Source organism: Emydura macquarii, unplaced genomic scaffold (assembly GCF_026122565.2).
Source record: "Emydura macquarii macquarii isolate MOO-44397 ecotype Brisbane River unplaced genomic scaffold, CSIRO-AGI_Emac_v2 contig_3278, whole genome shotgun sequence".
In the NCBI taxonomy this organism is placed as follows: domain Eukaryota; kingdom Metazoa; phylum Chordata; order Testudines; family Chelidae; genus Emydura; species Emydura macquarii.
The window spans coordinates 87178-103631 of NW_027133415.1; the positions used below are offsets into that span (position 1 = coordinate 87178).

Consider the following 16454-nt stretch of genomic DNA (forward strand, 5'->3'; position numbering starts at 1 on the left):
GTGAGCAAGAGCAGAGGGCACCTCAGAGGAGCTGTTCAGCAACTTTGAGCATCAGGCTGCCAACACTAAACCTGTGGAGGTTCACTATTCAATCATGTGTGCGCACATGTGTGTGTGTGTCTAACACGGCAGAAGCAGCGTCTGCTCTTCACGTTCATTTGGGGTTGATCAAAACCGCTGAGTGGGTAGAACCACAAAACGTGCCGCAGTTGGGATACTGGCGAGGTTCTAGCAGGTATATAAGGTAGAAATGGTGTGTTTGTTTCATGTATTTGGTTCACAGCAACAAAGCACTTAACAAGCATGTGTGTTGTCCTATGATCTTGATGGTTGAGATGCACTCCTGGAAAGTAAACATTACACCTGTCCTACAAGGAGGGAGAATGCATTACGGAAACCCACTGTTATTCAGTACAGCTCACCTTGCAGGGTAGCAAATCTACTGCAGTGCAGCCAGCGTTTGAAAGCTCCACACCTGCGCACGCAAGTACACACACGCAAACACCCACTGCCGTGCGTAAGGGTGTCCTTTCTCCAGCTGCAAGTATCCTTTGTTTTGATTGCCCGTTGCACCAGAAGTGTAAGCCTTTGACTTGCCCCTGTTGTGTTGAAAACACTGAGAAGAGAAATGGAGCCACTGGAAGTCTGAAAATCAACCTGCAATTGACTGGATACCTGCAGATCAGCATGGCAGAGAAAATTCTCAGGTCGAAGTAAAAGCACTCACTGCTCAGGCTATCACAAGAGACTACTTACAAGGTAAAATGTAATAAAGCCCCCCTCCCCTTAGAAATGCTGAAAATGTCAGGTCCCATTCATGTCTGACGCTACATCCTTTCATGTGTCCCGAGGGGAATGTCTCAAACCAGCTCAATCAAATATGACTAAGGGAAAAGCTTTAAAGTTGCCCTGGAGAGCAAAAAGCTGAAATCCACAGTCAGAGCAGTTTGGAAGGCAAATGCCGTGCTCTGGCTTATGGCGTCTGTGGAAAACACAGTCTTCCTCAAAAATAAGGTAATAAGGCAGTCTTGGCGTAGATAAAAGTGGATCAGGGGGCCAAAATCCATCCCAGTATAACAATTGTGTGAAAGGGAATTAAATGTGATGAGGCAATTTTTCTCCCAGGTGCAGCATTATTTCTTGTGAACTTTACCCAAGAGCTACACCCAGACAGATCTCGCTGTGGTTTGTCCTGATGGAGGACTTCGCTGCATTATTCTTCAGCACCGTATGCTTTTAAAAAAAATAAAGTACAAAACAAGGTGATATTTGCGCCCAACAGCTCTATTTTATGCTGAAACAGTAACGCCAAGGGAGTTTCAATCAGAATTGGAACAGAAATATCATCAACATATATTATTTCTCATTAGCACCTTTAAAATATGCTAATTATATTGCTCCACGTGAATGTAACAACCTGAAGATCCTCTGGGCAACTTCACTTGGCTGCAGAGATTTAGCAGCAGAAGATGTTTATTGACTGAACACTTTTCTGTATTCCTGGAGAAACCCATGGAGAAGGAGGAGGACTCCACTTAGATACACTGCCCTTGGGTTGCATCTTTAAGTCCCATTAGTTTCCCTAGAACCAGGTTACCTAGGGCGAGGCAAGACAGGAGCTATCACCGCCATGGGCAAATGCTTTAAGCAGCTGTTGAACTGCGGCAGCTGCTGGGGCTAAGAGCCAGTCTGCTGACTTGTCCAACCAATCCGGTGGATAGCCAACCAAGCGGCCTGCTACAGGCCGCCTGGACTGATTAGGTGTCAGGGAGAATGGCTCTGCTGCAGGTCTTGCTTCCGGACACTGGTGCTGCACAGAACTCTGAAGCCTGTATTATTTGGGGAATTATCTAGGCAGCATGCTGATCTCTTCCAACAGTGGCCTATGGAAGCCCCTCCCATTGCTCTGCATTGGGGGATTGTAACAGTAAATGTAGGATGGGTTCATTCTGGTGGAGAGGAAAAGATAAAGTATTAAACTCCACAATGTGCTATCATCAGTGCAAGGACCTTGAAGGTTAATAATCAGTTTCAAGTGTACTGAGCCATTTACATTGCAAATCCTTTTTTTTTAACAAGTAAGTTATATTTCCCTTAAAAATGTCAATCAAACATATCTACAAGATATTTTAAGACCTAGCAGGAGGAATTTGAGCAGAAAACCAGCTGCCAAAAATAGCTGAACTGGTAGCTTCTAATCCCTTGAAAAATCAAAACATCTAATGCTGCAGGTCCTTTTAGAGTCATAGTAATAAATATCCTGCAGCACAAAAGGAGAGAAAAGATGGTTCCACAGTTAAGGATCTTGGAAAGTACATGCTGACCTCTAGCAAACTGCACCAAGTTCCTTTTCTGAAGTTTCTTTGTATGCAGTGTCTACAAATCTAATTCAGCTTCTTGTTAACAGCTGATCTCCAAGGGGCAGAATGCCTTCTCCAGAATAAAATCAGAGCAAAGAAAAGAACTCCATCTCTGGCCCCATTCAGTACAGCTATTTAAATGAAGCGTATTTGGATGGGTTAATGCAGGGTATGAAGTGTTAATGCTGGAGGGTAAAGCATAAGGAAAATGTTCAGGAGAAAAGGCCAGGTGCAGTTTCTTACCACTGTATTTTGTAGCATAATGGAACAATGATCATCTGATGCCACTGAGCTACTGAATATCCAGAACTCTGTTCAATCCACTGAACTAATACAGTTCTCACACCAATAGAATGTTCCTTTTTAACCAGCCATGTTTCCCCAAGCAAAATTACAAAACATTCCAACAACCTAAGGTCCAAAACCGCCGTATGTCACCAGAGAGTTCTTCCTTTCCTAACTCAAAAACATTTCTTAATCATTTTCCAGGTCATTACAAATGGAGGTTATAAAACTGTTTACATCGCTAATCCCAAGACAGTTCCAGAGGGGTAGCTGTGTTAGTCTGTATACAGCAAAAACAACAAGAGTCCTGGAGCACTTTAAAGACTAACAAATTTAATTTCTGCAGGCATAAGCTTTCTTGGGCTGCAACCCACTTCGTCAGATGCAAGAAACAGAAATCAGATGGGGGTGTATATATACATCCAAGGGACTTGGAATGGGTCTCTCATTACAAGAAGTAATTGTCACTGTTCACACATTCTCACCTTCTAATCAACGGTTGTGAATAGGCCTCATCTACTGTAACTGAATGGACTTTGCTAACACCTACCCTCCCCATTGCTGTTCCTTACTCTTGGATGTATATATATACCCCCTATCTGATTTCTATTTCTTGCATCTGACGAAGTGGGTTGCAGCCCATGAAAGCTTATGCCTGCAGAAATTCAATTTATTAGTCTTTAAAGTGCTACAGGACTCTAGTTTTTTTTAAATCCCAAGACAGTGTTTTGAGAAATATGGACTCAAAGTCAAGTCAGGTGGGACAAACAGGCTGAATCCAAAAGGATTTATGTATTGAGTCAGGCTTGAGTTAGACAGTGGGAGTTATTTCGACCCCAAAATAAGATAATTTTGGAGTGGTACTCTCCAATGTCAGATTTTTGGCTTGTTTTGGGGGTCTTTCCTCCAGATAATGTCAGGCCATTTTCATAAATTTCAAACAAAATAGAAAACAGAAAATCCCAGATGGGAAGGGATAGAGTAAGGAAAAAAGGTGTAGATATGTCTCAATTCATGCCAGCCTTGCTTTTAGGTGCTCATCTACCCCTAATACATAACATGTGCTCCCCTTTAGGGATGGAAGGCATCGTATAACTGGCTTATCTTTCAGGAGGAGTACCTGCTGTGGGCTTCAGTTACAGGAAAAGAAAGTTTATGAATCCCAAAAATATACGTTGGCAAATCACTAGGATTTTTCCTGTCAGCCCTACCTGCACAGATTCAAGAATAAATGAAATGTAAAAATATGACAAGTCTTGCAGGAAAACAGGAAGTCAGACCAGACAAACAGCATGTGCAGTGTCTGAGGGAGAAAGGGTTGGGAAGCCCATCAGACACAGAGATGAAAGAAAATATTTCATTCAAGTGTCAGGGGAAATTATCGCAGCACCTTAAACTGCAGGATAATTTGAAACGTGTGTTCTGAGCCAAAATTAGAACAGTGTTTAATGTACTGAAGGGAAGCAATTGAGGTGTAAAATTATACAGTAGTTAAGGAAGATGAGACACTTTTGGAGAGATGAATATAGTTACAATGGCATGGTTTTGACTGGGAATGGGTGAACCTGCTAGGATAAAGAACTGGTCTGCACATTTGCCCCAAGCTCATAGAGGATCTTTGGTAGAACAGGGATCTTTAATCGTGTTTTGCAATCTGCTGGGATGATTCAGCAGCAGCAGTCTCTTATCAACATAAATCCAACACAAGTGACCTGCAAAACCAAACCTAACACAATGATCCTTCAACTTGGGATTCAGCAGTTGGATGTCAAGTCCTTTCTACTCCACAGCCACTCTCCTTCTTCTCTCACCTCTCTCCAGCCCCTTCCCAGAGACAAACACCTATGCATGAGGCTGGACTGGACTCCTGGTGTACCGAGGATCAGGTAGCACTCCTGTAGCCTGTTGCAGCATATTTCTCATTTAAAGTGCTTTATGAACAATAAGTCACAATACTCCTGTAGTTGCAAGCAATAATGCCTCCTCTTCCCAGCCCCCCCGCCCCTTTTTTTGTTATTAATAGAAGGGGAAACTAAAACAAATTAAGTGATTTACCCGAAGTCACAGAACAAGCTGCAGCTGGGATTAGAACATGAGGTTCCTGACTCCCTGCCCTTATGCACAGTACTAGGTTATGATGGTAGAGTAACAATAGACATTTCTGTAGTGTCTTCTGTCTGAAGATCATAAAGCAGCCAAGCTTTTCAAAAAAGGAATGACTTCACCTACTGCTGTAATGCAGCCACCTCTCAGGTGGAAAGCGACAGCCTCTGAACAGCACACAGCAACATTGCGCAGCACTACAAGACAGCGTGCCTTTACTGTAGTAACATTGTGGTTATTGAGTTCCAGAGGGGCAGCCCTGTTAGTCTGTTTTTAGCAAAACAGTGAGACTCCTGTGGCACCTTAAAGACTAACAATTTTATTTGGGCATAAGCTTGCGTGGGCAGAAACCCACTTCGTCAGATGCATGAAATGGAAACTTCAGTTTGGTAGGTATATAGACACACATGCAAGGATGGGTGAGTTACATCACAGTGAGGAGGGCAAGTGTTAACGAAGTACATTCAATCAGGGTGGATAAGGCCATTCACAACAGTTGTCGAGAAGACGTGAATGTCAAAAGAGGGAACATTATTTTTTGTAGTGAGCTGCACACTAAATTTGTTAGTCTTTAAGGTGCCATTGGACTTTCATTGTAGTTATTATTTCTCTGCTTCGATGAGTCTTGCATTTGACAAGATGGATTTCCTAATCTATTTTAGTATTGGCCATGATTTCATGTGGCTTACAGGCCTTTAGTTAAACTTCATTTTGGTGCAATGATCTAAGGAACAGGCTTACCACCACAAATAGAAAAAATGACCTTTTTCTTGCCAACGTCTCTCTATTGTCATTACATCCAACAACCTAATTTCTTTCTAGTGACTAATTTAGCTCATGGAAACTATCACACAAATTGTTCTTTTACTAAAAACTGCACAGTCTGGTGGATAAGAGAGAACAGTTGTTCCATGCACCAGCCATGGAGCTCTTCCTGGTGGTTTACAGATTAAGTCCCTGATCCTGTGGTGAGCTCCACATGAACAGGCTTCTGCACCAATACAGAGCTCATTGTAGGATTGGTACCTTAAATATTTTGAGAACTGAGCAGCAGGGAAACTGAGGTATGAGGAGAGAAGGTAATCGAGTGAGAGTATCTCTAAGTCATTAAGAGATACACTATGGTTGAATTAACTGGTTAAAGTAAGTAGGACTGGATCCTAACCCACCACTCAAGCTAATTTCTACTGTAATGTATACACAGATCCATATGCTAACATGAATTTATGCTGCAAGCACAGCCATTTTCCCCATAATTTCCATCCCACTAGCCTGAAGATATCATATTCTCGTCCAGCATTCTTGAGGCTTGTCTTGAACTTAGATATTATTGTGCTGGTCACCTTAGATATTGCTTAGACAGACACAGTGCACCTGGTAATAAGCATTATTAGTAGGAAAGATATGTGTGCTCAAAATAGCTAGAAAGCTATTGACTAAATAATTGGTAGTTAAAGCTTCAGAACCATTTACAATCTTACTGAAGCTGGATCTGCAGCTCGATGTTATAGGAATGGGGACTGCAAATTGTAAAAGCGTAGGCCTTTATGCCAGTATTCTGAAGCACAAGCTGTTCGAAATCAGTATCGCTGTGCTAAGAGCTTTCTCCCACTTTTGCTTTTTAATATTAAAAGCATTCATAACGCTAGAATCTATATGTTTGTATAAACAAAATGGACATCGGAAGCAGATAAAGCATTGGACAAATAAATTGAATGTGTATGTTTATCCATCAGTAGAGATTAAATTCCAGTAAGAAAAATTTGCCATAGATGGATCTGAAAAAGAAAAATGTGCGGTCTGACTGAGGCATACTCATTCCTGTTATTCATCTCCATGGTAAGCCTTTGGCTGTCCTTAAACAGCCATGCTCAACATTAACTCAGGAGGGGATGAACGCAACACGAGAGAGGCGTGTATCTCACTGGTCCGTTCAGTGCTTGGTCCAACTCCTGAAGCCAATAGCAGGAGGGGCGAGCTAGTACCAGTTGTATTTATGTGAACTACATTTTTACTGTCCACCCCTCTACGATGCATCTAAAATTGCTATTATTATAAGCGTTTGTTTGGCACTCTTCACCAAGGTAGCTGGGATCCTCTCTGGCTTACATCAACACATTCAAAATCTCAATCAGAGCAACCAAATGCCACATGCCCCTGCTCTCTACAGTTTTATACATTATCTAGGAAACAAAGCTATATTCACCTGGACAACTCTTATCATGCTTAATTGTATTTCCACTGGGAGCAACTTTCAGCCTACTGTGTGTAAAATACAACTGAACTTTCCATTTTGGCTTTTGGAAGCCAAGTTATGGTCTTGTTTTTATACAATGATATCCAGATCTTCCCCACAAGTCATCTGAAGCATTACAGATGTCACTGAGACTAATGTAGATGCTCATAATACATAGCATGAGATTGTGTTTTCTGGGTACCATCTCTGCAAGCCTTGAAAGCATCCCATTCTCCAAAGCAAGAGGACTCTTGCCTGCCTACTGTCTTATTTCAGTTTCTCATTCTGTTCCCTGGAGACAGGAGCGATTTTGAATGCTGTTGTCTTGATAGCAAAACAATGAGCACCTATTTCATTATTACAACTAACTCCATGAAAAGCCTGTTAAAGAAGAGAACCAGCAAGGTTAACAAAGGAGGAAAATGAAAAGCAAGAGCATTTGTGAAAGGCGTTATGGATCAGTTGTCAGATGCCAGTATGGAGAAAAAACCTTTGCTTCTAAAATGAGTCTGCAATGAATTGCAAGCACAATGTGGGTTCTCTGTATGAATACTCTATGTATTCATAGTATTGACATTACTAATTAACGTTAGCATTTGGAAAATCTATTGAGGGCTGTCACATGTGCTAATTGATCCACTCAGTTAAGTCTGATTAGACCCAATTGAATCCCAGCATAGAGAATTCCACATTCTTACTGATACAACAGCACTCCTTATTGTGACAATGAGGTACTGCTACCTGTAAACAAGTGACAGGACTACTGGAACAAGCCATGCTGTTATCTGCCAGGTGAGTCAATATCCGTAAAAGCTAATTTCCCAAACCGTCATCAGCACAGAACTTTTTGACAGGAATCACATTCTGCTTACCCAGAAGAGCATGGCAAGTTGCTTGAGTTTAATAATCATTGGGATTCACACAGTATTTTTCATGTTCAAAATAGCTTATGGGCATTAACCAATTGTCCCCCACAGCTCCCTTGTGAAGGTAGGTGGATAAATATTATTACACCCATTTTACAGTTGGGGAAGATTAGGTAAAGGGGAAGTGACTTGCTCAAGGCCACAAAGTAAGTCAATGGGAGAGCCAGAATTAGAACAAAGGATCTCCTAACTCTTAAATCTGTGTTCATTCCACCAGTCCCCACTATCTTCCAGGAAAAATGCCCACAGTAATTCTAAAGCAAGAGATTTGACCTAGGTTTTTTGCTCTTATTTTGTATTTTACTCTTTTCTCTAGCACCTCCCTAATAAAAAAATAATAATAATTTGCCATAAGAAACAGTATTATAAGGAAAGAGCAGAATCAATCACTCTTCCACCACTGAGAACATCTCTCTTTTTAACATATTTAACATGACTTGTTGTAGGATGCGAACATCTGACTGCAATTCAACCCACAGAGAACTCAATGAGTCCTAGAACTTAGAAACCTTGCTTTGTAACTGATGTGGTTCTGGCAATTCCAATATATATCTGTATTTGCGGACAGCTGTATCATAACACTTGTCTTATCATGGATGTCCTTTTGCATATGCTTCTGGAGCAAATGATTCTATTCCAACACATGCAAGAATGTGCCTCTAGTGACACAACAAAGGCATGTGCCTATTGGACAGAAATACAAAATTTTGCAGGCACAGAGAACATTAATAATAAATCAGTTAGCAATTGCTGCAGGTTCTCTTTTCCCATGTGTAAAAAAAAAAATCAAATCACATTCATTATGCAGTATGGGCAGCTGAAAAGCTGAGAACTGGCACGTTTCCCTGACAGCATGCAGAAAGAGAAGATTGCTGGAGTATGAGACTTCTGCACCATTCTGTCTGGGAGAGACTCCTAATACTATTATTACTACTTTACTAATTAAAGCTCGGATGAAATACCAAGGATTGCATTAAACTATACTGAAGTTTGTTTTTCTCTCCCAGTCAAATACACCAAATGGCCCAATACATCAGCAATGGCTGGCGGCCAGGAGTTGCTGTTATTTAAAGCAAACTTCAGTCATGAGAAACTCCATCACCTTTTCCTTTCTTTCTAAATTAAATGCTTCAGCTATAAACTACCCGCTGATCTCCTGGGTACCTCTGGCTGTAGGAAATACTGTAAATAAAGGCTTGTCTACACAAAGAACTTGACCAGCATATCTATAGTGGAATAAGTATTCTGCTATAGCTTTTCTGGAATAACTCCCCTTACGGGCACTCTATTCCAAAATAAAAGTGACCATCTCGTATTACTCTGCTTTGGAAAAGGAGTAAATATGCTGGAATAAAAGCACTTTTATTCCAGAATGTGTCCACACAGGGGAGTTATGCTCAAATAACTAATTTATACTGGAATGGCTAGAGCGGAATAGTTATTCTGCTATATCTATGCCATGAAATAAAGTTTAAACCAGCAATAAGACACAGCATGGGTGCCCTGAAATCCTGGCTGGATTATATAATATATGAAACCAATTCCAAAAATTCAAACGGATGGTTGACAAAAGAAGATTGAGGCCTGGTCCACACTACAGGGTTAGGTCGATGCAAGGCAGCTTATGTTGACCTAACTCTGTAAGTGTCTACACTAAAACATAGCTCCCACTGATGTAACTCGCCCGCTATGCCGACTTAATAACTCCACTTCCGCGAGAGGCATAGTGCTTAGGTCGCCATAGTTAGGTTGATGCAGTGTCAGTGTAAATACTGCGTTGCTTACATCGACTGTTGCTGGCTTTCAGAAGCCTTCCCACAATGCCCCACACTGACAGTTAAATCGGTGCAAGAACTCCTGGTGAGGATGCACACTGCTTTTCACCTCTAAATCCGTGGGTTTGAATTCAGCCCACATCAGTCATAGAATCATAGAATTGGAAGGGACCTCAGGAGGTCATCTAGTCCAACCCCCTGCTCAAAGCAGGACTAACCTCAGCTATATCATCCCAGCTAGGGCTTTGTCAAGCCTCAGCTTAAAAACCTCTAAAGATGGAGATTCCACCACCTCCCCAGGTAACCCATTCCAGTGCTTCACCACCCTCCTAGTGAAAAACATTTTTCTAATGTCCAACCTAGACGTCCCCAACTGCAACTTGCGTGCGTGAAAGTTATCATCTGATAGCTCTTTCGTAGCCTATGTGAAGTGAGTTTAGATGTCTTAGCATAATTGTCAAGTGTCTACATTTCAAACGCCACCTCTTCAATTGGCAGCTTTGGTGGTAGCCTTAGCAGTGGTGGAAGGGATTTAGCAGATCAAGCAGAGCGAAAGTCCCTCTGGAAATAATCCCTTACATCAGGGTTAAAGGCTCATTGGCAGGGCATTGCTGAACTGTACCACATGTCCTGTGCCTATTTAAATAAATACGCTATCTAGCTACAGTCCGAAAAAAGTAGATTGACGTTTCCATGCTCGTCTAGCCAGTACCTTTAACCAAACAAGATTTGTTTTGAAAGAAAAACCTCATGAAATGTTTTGGGGGAAATTAGCACATCATGCAATATATTCAGTGGTAATTCACATGTAGTAAGTAAAAGTTCTGCAGCTTTAGCTCAAGAAACAGACTGCAGCTCAGGAAACTAAGTCATGCAACAAAACTCACAGACCACTGATTCAGGGAGAGCAAAATATTTGGCTATCTATAGCAAAAACCTTTTGCACTTTCCAGCAGGGATGTTATGAAAAACATGACAGTTTCAAAGCAAAACCATTAATTCAAGAGCAAGTTGATGAAAGACCAGTTTGTACCAGGGTGTTATTTTGCTGGCTTGCTGCCAAATGCAGTGTTTACCAATCAGATCAAAATTACACTGTCAAACTCCTGAATTCGTGTGTAAATTAATTGAATAGGACTTCGGCTGAAACCGCAGCCCTATGGCAAAACTCATGGACTTGAGTGGAGTCATGCTTTCACCCTTTGCTGAATGGTATCAGAGAGAGTAAAACAAAATACTATAGCCATATCACTGCTAAAAGCTATATAAATATTTTAATTAGAAAAGCATCAAACTAAGAAATAACCATGAAGCACAATTATCCAGGAATAAATCTCATGGTTGATGCCATTAGTATTGGGCTTCTAATTTAGCACACACAGGATGCTAAAATATTTTACTTTTATATCCTGAAACTATTTCAGGTTGGCTTGTTCCTATTTTCACCTTCTTCCACTCAAACTTTTATTCAAGGTCAGAGTGAAGTCTTAATTTCATTTTAATCAAATCCATTAACACGGGGCTATAAGTCAACTCATTTTCTCAAATCCATTGTGATCTCTGATCTTGCTGGTTGCTTGACTAGAAATTCAAGAGAACATACTGTATCCACAATAAGCATCTTCAGAAATACAGACGCAGGATCATTTAAATGCAAGGAAAAAAATGTGTTTTAATCTTTTTTGGCTAGCTTTTATTTTGCAACATTTCTGTATTTGTCTGTTACCCTCCTAGGTTTATCATTAACGTGGAGTTTTTCTCTTTCCTACCTCTTTTCCTGGCAACTGTAACTTTCATTTTCATCTTGGAGATTTATTCAGCTCTCCTGAGGGTGTGTGTGTCAATTCACACTTTCCTATGTGTTCACACACATGAGCAAAATGAGAACTGTCAACCTATACTCAAAACAAGATTGAGAAAAATAATTGGTATTTTTATTTACTGCTCAGGGTTAAATGACAGGCACATGTTTAACTCACTCGCCTCAGTTGTGAAACACAGCTAAGATTAAGCTTTCAAAAACATGAAAATAATTCATGAAGTTATAAATATTAGCAGCCAGGAAAGGCCACTTGATTCACCCAGTCTGACTTTCTGCATTTTGCAGGGCTTCTGATGAGTTTGGGAATAGTGGTAGGGTGGCTAATGGGAATGAGGATATGGAGGTAGAAATTACCACATCCAAGGCAGAAGCCAAACTCGAACAGTTTAATGGGACTAAATCGGGTGGGGGCCGGATAATCTCCATCCAAGAATATTAAAGGAACTAGCACATGAAATTGCAAGCAAGGATTTTTAATTAATCTAAACTCAGGAGCTGTACCGTATGATTGGAGAATTGCTAACATTTTTCCCTTTCTCAAAAATAAGAACTAGGTGATTCAGGTAACTACAGGCCTGTTAGTTTGACCTCAGTAATATGTTAGGTCTTGGAAAAAATTTTTGAAAGTGAAAGTAGTTAAGGACATCGAGGTTAACGGTCATTGGGATAAAATATAACATGGCTTTACAAAAGGTAGATCGTGCCAGACCAACCCAATCTCCTTTTTTGAGAAGGTAACAGACTTTTAGACAAAGGGAATGCAGTGGATCTAATTTACCTAGATTTCAGTAAGTGGAGTGCCCCAGGGGTCGGTCCTGGGGCAGGTTTTGTTCAACATCTTCATTAATGATCTGGAGGATGGGGTAGATTGCACCCTCAGCAAGTTTGCAGATGACACTAAGATAGGGGGAGTGGTAGATACCCTGGAAGGTAGGGATAGGATACAGAGGGACCTACACAAATTGGAGGATTGGGCCAAAAGAAATCTGATGAGGTTCAACAAGGACAAGTGCAGAGTCCTGCGCTTAGGATGGAAGAATCCCATGCACAGCTATAGACTGGGGACTGACGAGCTAGGCAGCAGTTCTGCAGAAAAGGACCTGGGGGTTACAGTGGATAAGAAGCTGGATATGAGTCAGCAGTGTGCCCTGGTCGTCAAGAAGGCTAATAGCATATTGGGCTGCATTAGTAGGAGCATTGCCAGCAGATCGAGGGAAGTGATTATTCCCCTCTATTCAGCATTGGTGAGGCCACATTTGGAGTATTGTTTCCAGTTTTGGGCCCCTCACTACAAAAAGGACGTGGACAAGTTGGAGAGAGTCCAGCGGAGGGCAACAAAAATGGTTAGGGGACTAGAATACGACTTATGAGAAGAGGCTGAGGAAAGTAGGCTTGTTTAGTCTGCAAAAGAGAAGAATGAGGGGGGATTTGATAGCAGCCTTTAACTATCTGAAAGGGGGTTCCAGGGAGGATGGAGCTAGGCTGTTCTTAATGGTAGTAGATGGCAGAACAAGGAGCAATGGTCTCAGGTTGCAGTGGGGGAGGTCTAGGTTGGATATTAGGAAAGAGTTTTTCACTAGGAGGGTGGTGAAGCACTGGAATGGGTTACCTGGGGAGGTGGTGGAATCTCCATTTTTAGAGGTTTTTAAGGCCCAGATTAACAGAGCCCTGGCTGGGATGATTTAGTCGGGGTTGGTCCTGTTTTGAGCAGGGGGTTGGACTAGATGACCTCCTGACGTCCCTTCCAACCCCAACCTTCTGTGATTCTATGAAGCAGTCTGATCCTAATGTCCAAGGCTGTGTGTGAGCTTTCACTAAATGCACAATTGGTCAGGTCTTTGGCAGCACGGTCATTACAGTATCAGTATGCATCTCATTGCTTTCGGATACCTTGAACATGAATGACACTACGAACCAACAAATTCAATTCTACATGATTATGGCAGAAGAGCACAGTGTGTTGCAGATCCTCAAGAAAATATCAGGAAAATGACAAGCAATACATCTGAAGTAAATACCTATTGTGTTTTACCAATGAGTCAATAAAAGCATTTGATCAAATTGCTAGGGTAGTTGAGCTTTGGCCACCAGGCTGTCTGTAAAAGGACCAGCTTCATGAACAGATCCAGTCAACACACACTTACAACCTATTACAACACTTACAACATATTAAAGTGCTTTACAAAGAAAGATCAGTATCAATATCCCCCTTTTCTAGGTGGGGAAACAAACACAGATGTGAAAAGATTTGCACAAGGTCATTCAACAAACCAACGGCAGACAAAAATAGAAGCCAGGCCTTCTGACTCCCAGTTCAGTGCCCTATCTACAAGACCATGCTAGGGACTGTGAAACTTGAAGTATTTTATCAGGTTTAACAGAACTTGGAAAATGGCAAAACACTCTATTTGGGCTAAATATTATTATTACCCAGACAATCAAGACAATTCATTCTTTTCTTAGTGTCTAGATTGTTTTAAGTTTCTCATAAATGCTGTTGAGTGTGTCAATTGTGTAGACTGTAGGAAGGGACTGGATGTGATGAGCCCACAGCAGGTTATTCCAATCATCTTTTTCTGTTCTTGCCTCAGTTTGAATTGGTTAGAAAAGAATTAAACCCGTCCTCAGCGATGCAGCAAGCTTCCTAGTGTTGGGAAAGCGCCAAGGGACATGTGGAGAACGTAATTGACACAGTAGTTTGTTATTTAAATTAAATGGATAGCAAAGAATCAGGACAGAGCTGGCCAGAAGATGAAATGCCTTTGGAATATGTCTGGCTATTGAACAGCCAAAGGAAGAAACAGAACCCTGAAAGGGAGCTGAGACAATGGAGAACAGATGAAAATAAAATCACTTGTGTCGTAGATGCTCTCTACATGTATAAACTTTACAGAGTGCTAAACTGGATTAAACATTCTCCACCTCTGGACATTAAGGCATCACTAAGGCCCCTCTACTAGTGAAAAGAGGAAGCTCCTTTATTATTTGATGACACTTCTGCAAAGGAACATCTCCAAAATGAGAAACAAACACTGTATAACACTGCAGAACATTAACAACAAAGCAAACAGACAATCCGTCATCTCTGTTAACCTGTGTATCTTGTCCCCATGCCCATCTCCACGCCTTTTTATGCTGAGCCACGCCACCACACCCATCCCTTCCCCTCAATGTCTCTTCTCAAAAACTCTTCTTCCAGGCAGCCCACAGTTTACAATCATATGTGAAAACAAACCTACATTGAAACACAATGTGTTTTAGATCTTCCTAGTCACCATACTCATCATCTTCACTTCCACCCATCACGTCTCCTCTATCTGTTATCTACTCATTTTTTTGGTTTACTGTATATATCGTATGCAGTTTGGGGCAGGGATCCCATTTTTATTATTTATACCTTTGCAGGATCCAGAAGCCCCAATCAAGACTGGAGCCTCTTTTCGCTTGATGTGCTTCAAAACACATAGTAGTCCCTGCCTTGAGTATATACACTCTAATTAGACAAAAGACAGTCCAAAGGTGGAGGTGGTAGTGTCATACAACATACAGGCAAAGTGTTTAGGGTGGTGATATGTTACTTTGTTTTCTTTTGTAATTATCGTTATGGGATGGGGTGAGAGAAAGTAAACAGGAGCAATGGAAAGGGAAGAAGAAAAGACAGTGAGGGACAGTGAATGGGGAAGGAAGAAGGCCCAGTTTGTTTTGTAAGGCAACGTTTGCATTTATGTAAGGTAAATAAATACAAACAGACCTGTAATATTTTGGTCAGCGTATACAGTCTGTTTGTTTCCAGTGGTATATGTTGTAGGCAGCGTTTCTGCACCTAAGAAATTAATCAGATAGATTAGACAAAGAAAAATCTTCACTGACAAGATAAACAGCTTCTTCAAACAAGACAAAACACAAAACGACTTTGCCACAATGAACAACTGCATTTCTCCCAAGATCTAACTGTACAGTGCTTGTAAAACTACCTGCAGAATTTGCCTCTAAAGAACAGAAATATAGAAAAACAGAAGAGGAAAGTTTTGAGGACATTGCATGCAACCTGAGCAATTAGAAAGAACTGATGGGAAGTAGGACCACAACCCCTTTCATGCACTCAAAACCTCCAGGATGGGAGGGCTGAGTGTGTCCAATGGACACTGCTTCCCAGAAGATTCCCAAAACTCACAGAGCGGGCACCTTAATACCGCAAGTGGATATACACACAGAGGCCACTCGAAGAAGTACTTAGACTAAAATCGTTTTGTCATTGCTGTTCAATTCTCCATATTGACTTTTCTAAGCAAGTTGCCCCCCAAACACACACACACAAATAGATGCATAACAGCATAATCACAAAGATCTTGAAAAGTTTGCTCTAGCAGGAATGGTTTTGTTTACGTGAAATGTGCCTGTTACTTTTTGTGATTAAGTTATAAGTTACCACTGCAAGTTCCACAATAGGAACAGTTTTTTGTTTTTTTAAATATTTGACTAACACATGTATTAAAGAAGTTATGTATACAATCCGTACTGACTAGCAAGCTTTTTCTAGGAATAAGAAGCCCAACGATACAGCAGTGACAGTCTTAGCAGGGAAGAACTTTTGTTAAGGATCAAGTATTATTAACAGCTAAGCTTGTCCCACCCAAGACGTTGAACTTGGAACCATATCAAGCACTTTTAGGAAAGATTTTTAAGCAGAGATTCCCAGCTTCTTCATACCATGATCACACATTGAGCATTCATACCTGTTACTCCTCAGATGCATCCCAGATCCTTTGCGCCCATTCCCACGGCATTTCAGGTATAGCCATGCAAGTAGATCTTGACAGGATGTTCTATGGGAAGCAGCACATTGGCTTATCATGCAGTAGGTTCAGGCTCTGGAAGGGATTGTTGCAAACAGCTGAGACAAATCCACCGCATCTTGACCTCAGAGACATGGGGTGGGAGTACAAC

General features: G+C 41.2%; 1 long non-coding RNA gene across 2 annotated transcripts in view; it reads right to left on the reverse strand.

Moving 5' to 3' along the window:
* LOC137142887 (uncharacterized) overlaps window positions 1-16454 on the reverse strand; it is a 215560-nt gene that overhangs the window by 48591 nt on the left and 150515 nt on the right. For both annotated transcript variants that reach the window (XR_010917029.1, XR_010917030.1), the window contains exons 3-4: window positions 16244-16378; window positions 15259-15330 (exon numbers count right to left, since the gene is read on the reverse strand). This is a non-coding gene — a long non-coding RNA (uncharacterized lncRNA). The remainder of the gene's footprint in view (window positions 1-15258; window positions 15331-16243; window positions 16379-16454) is intronic.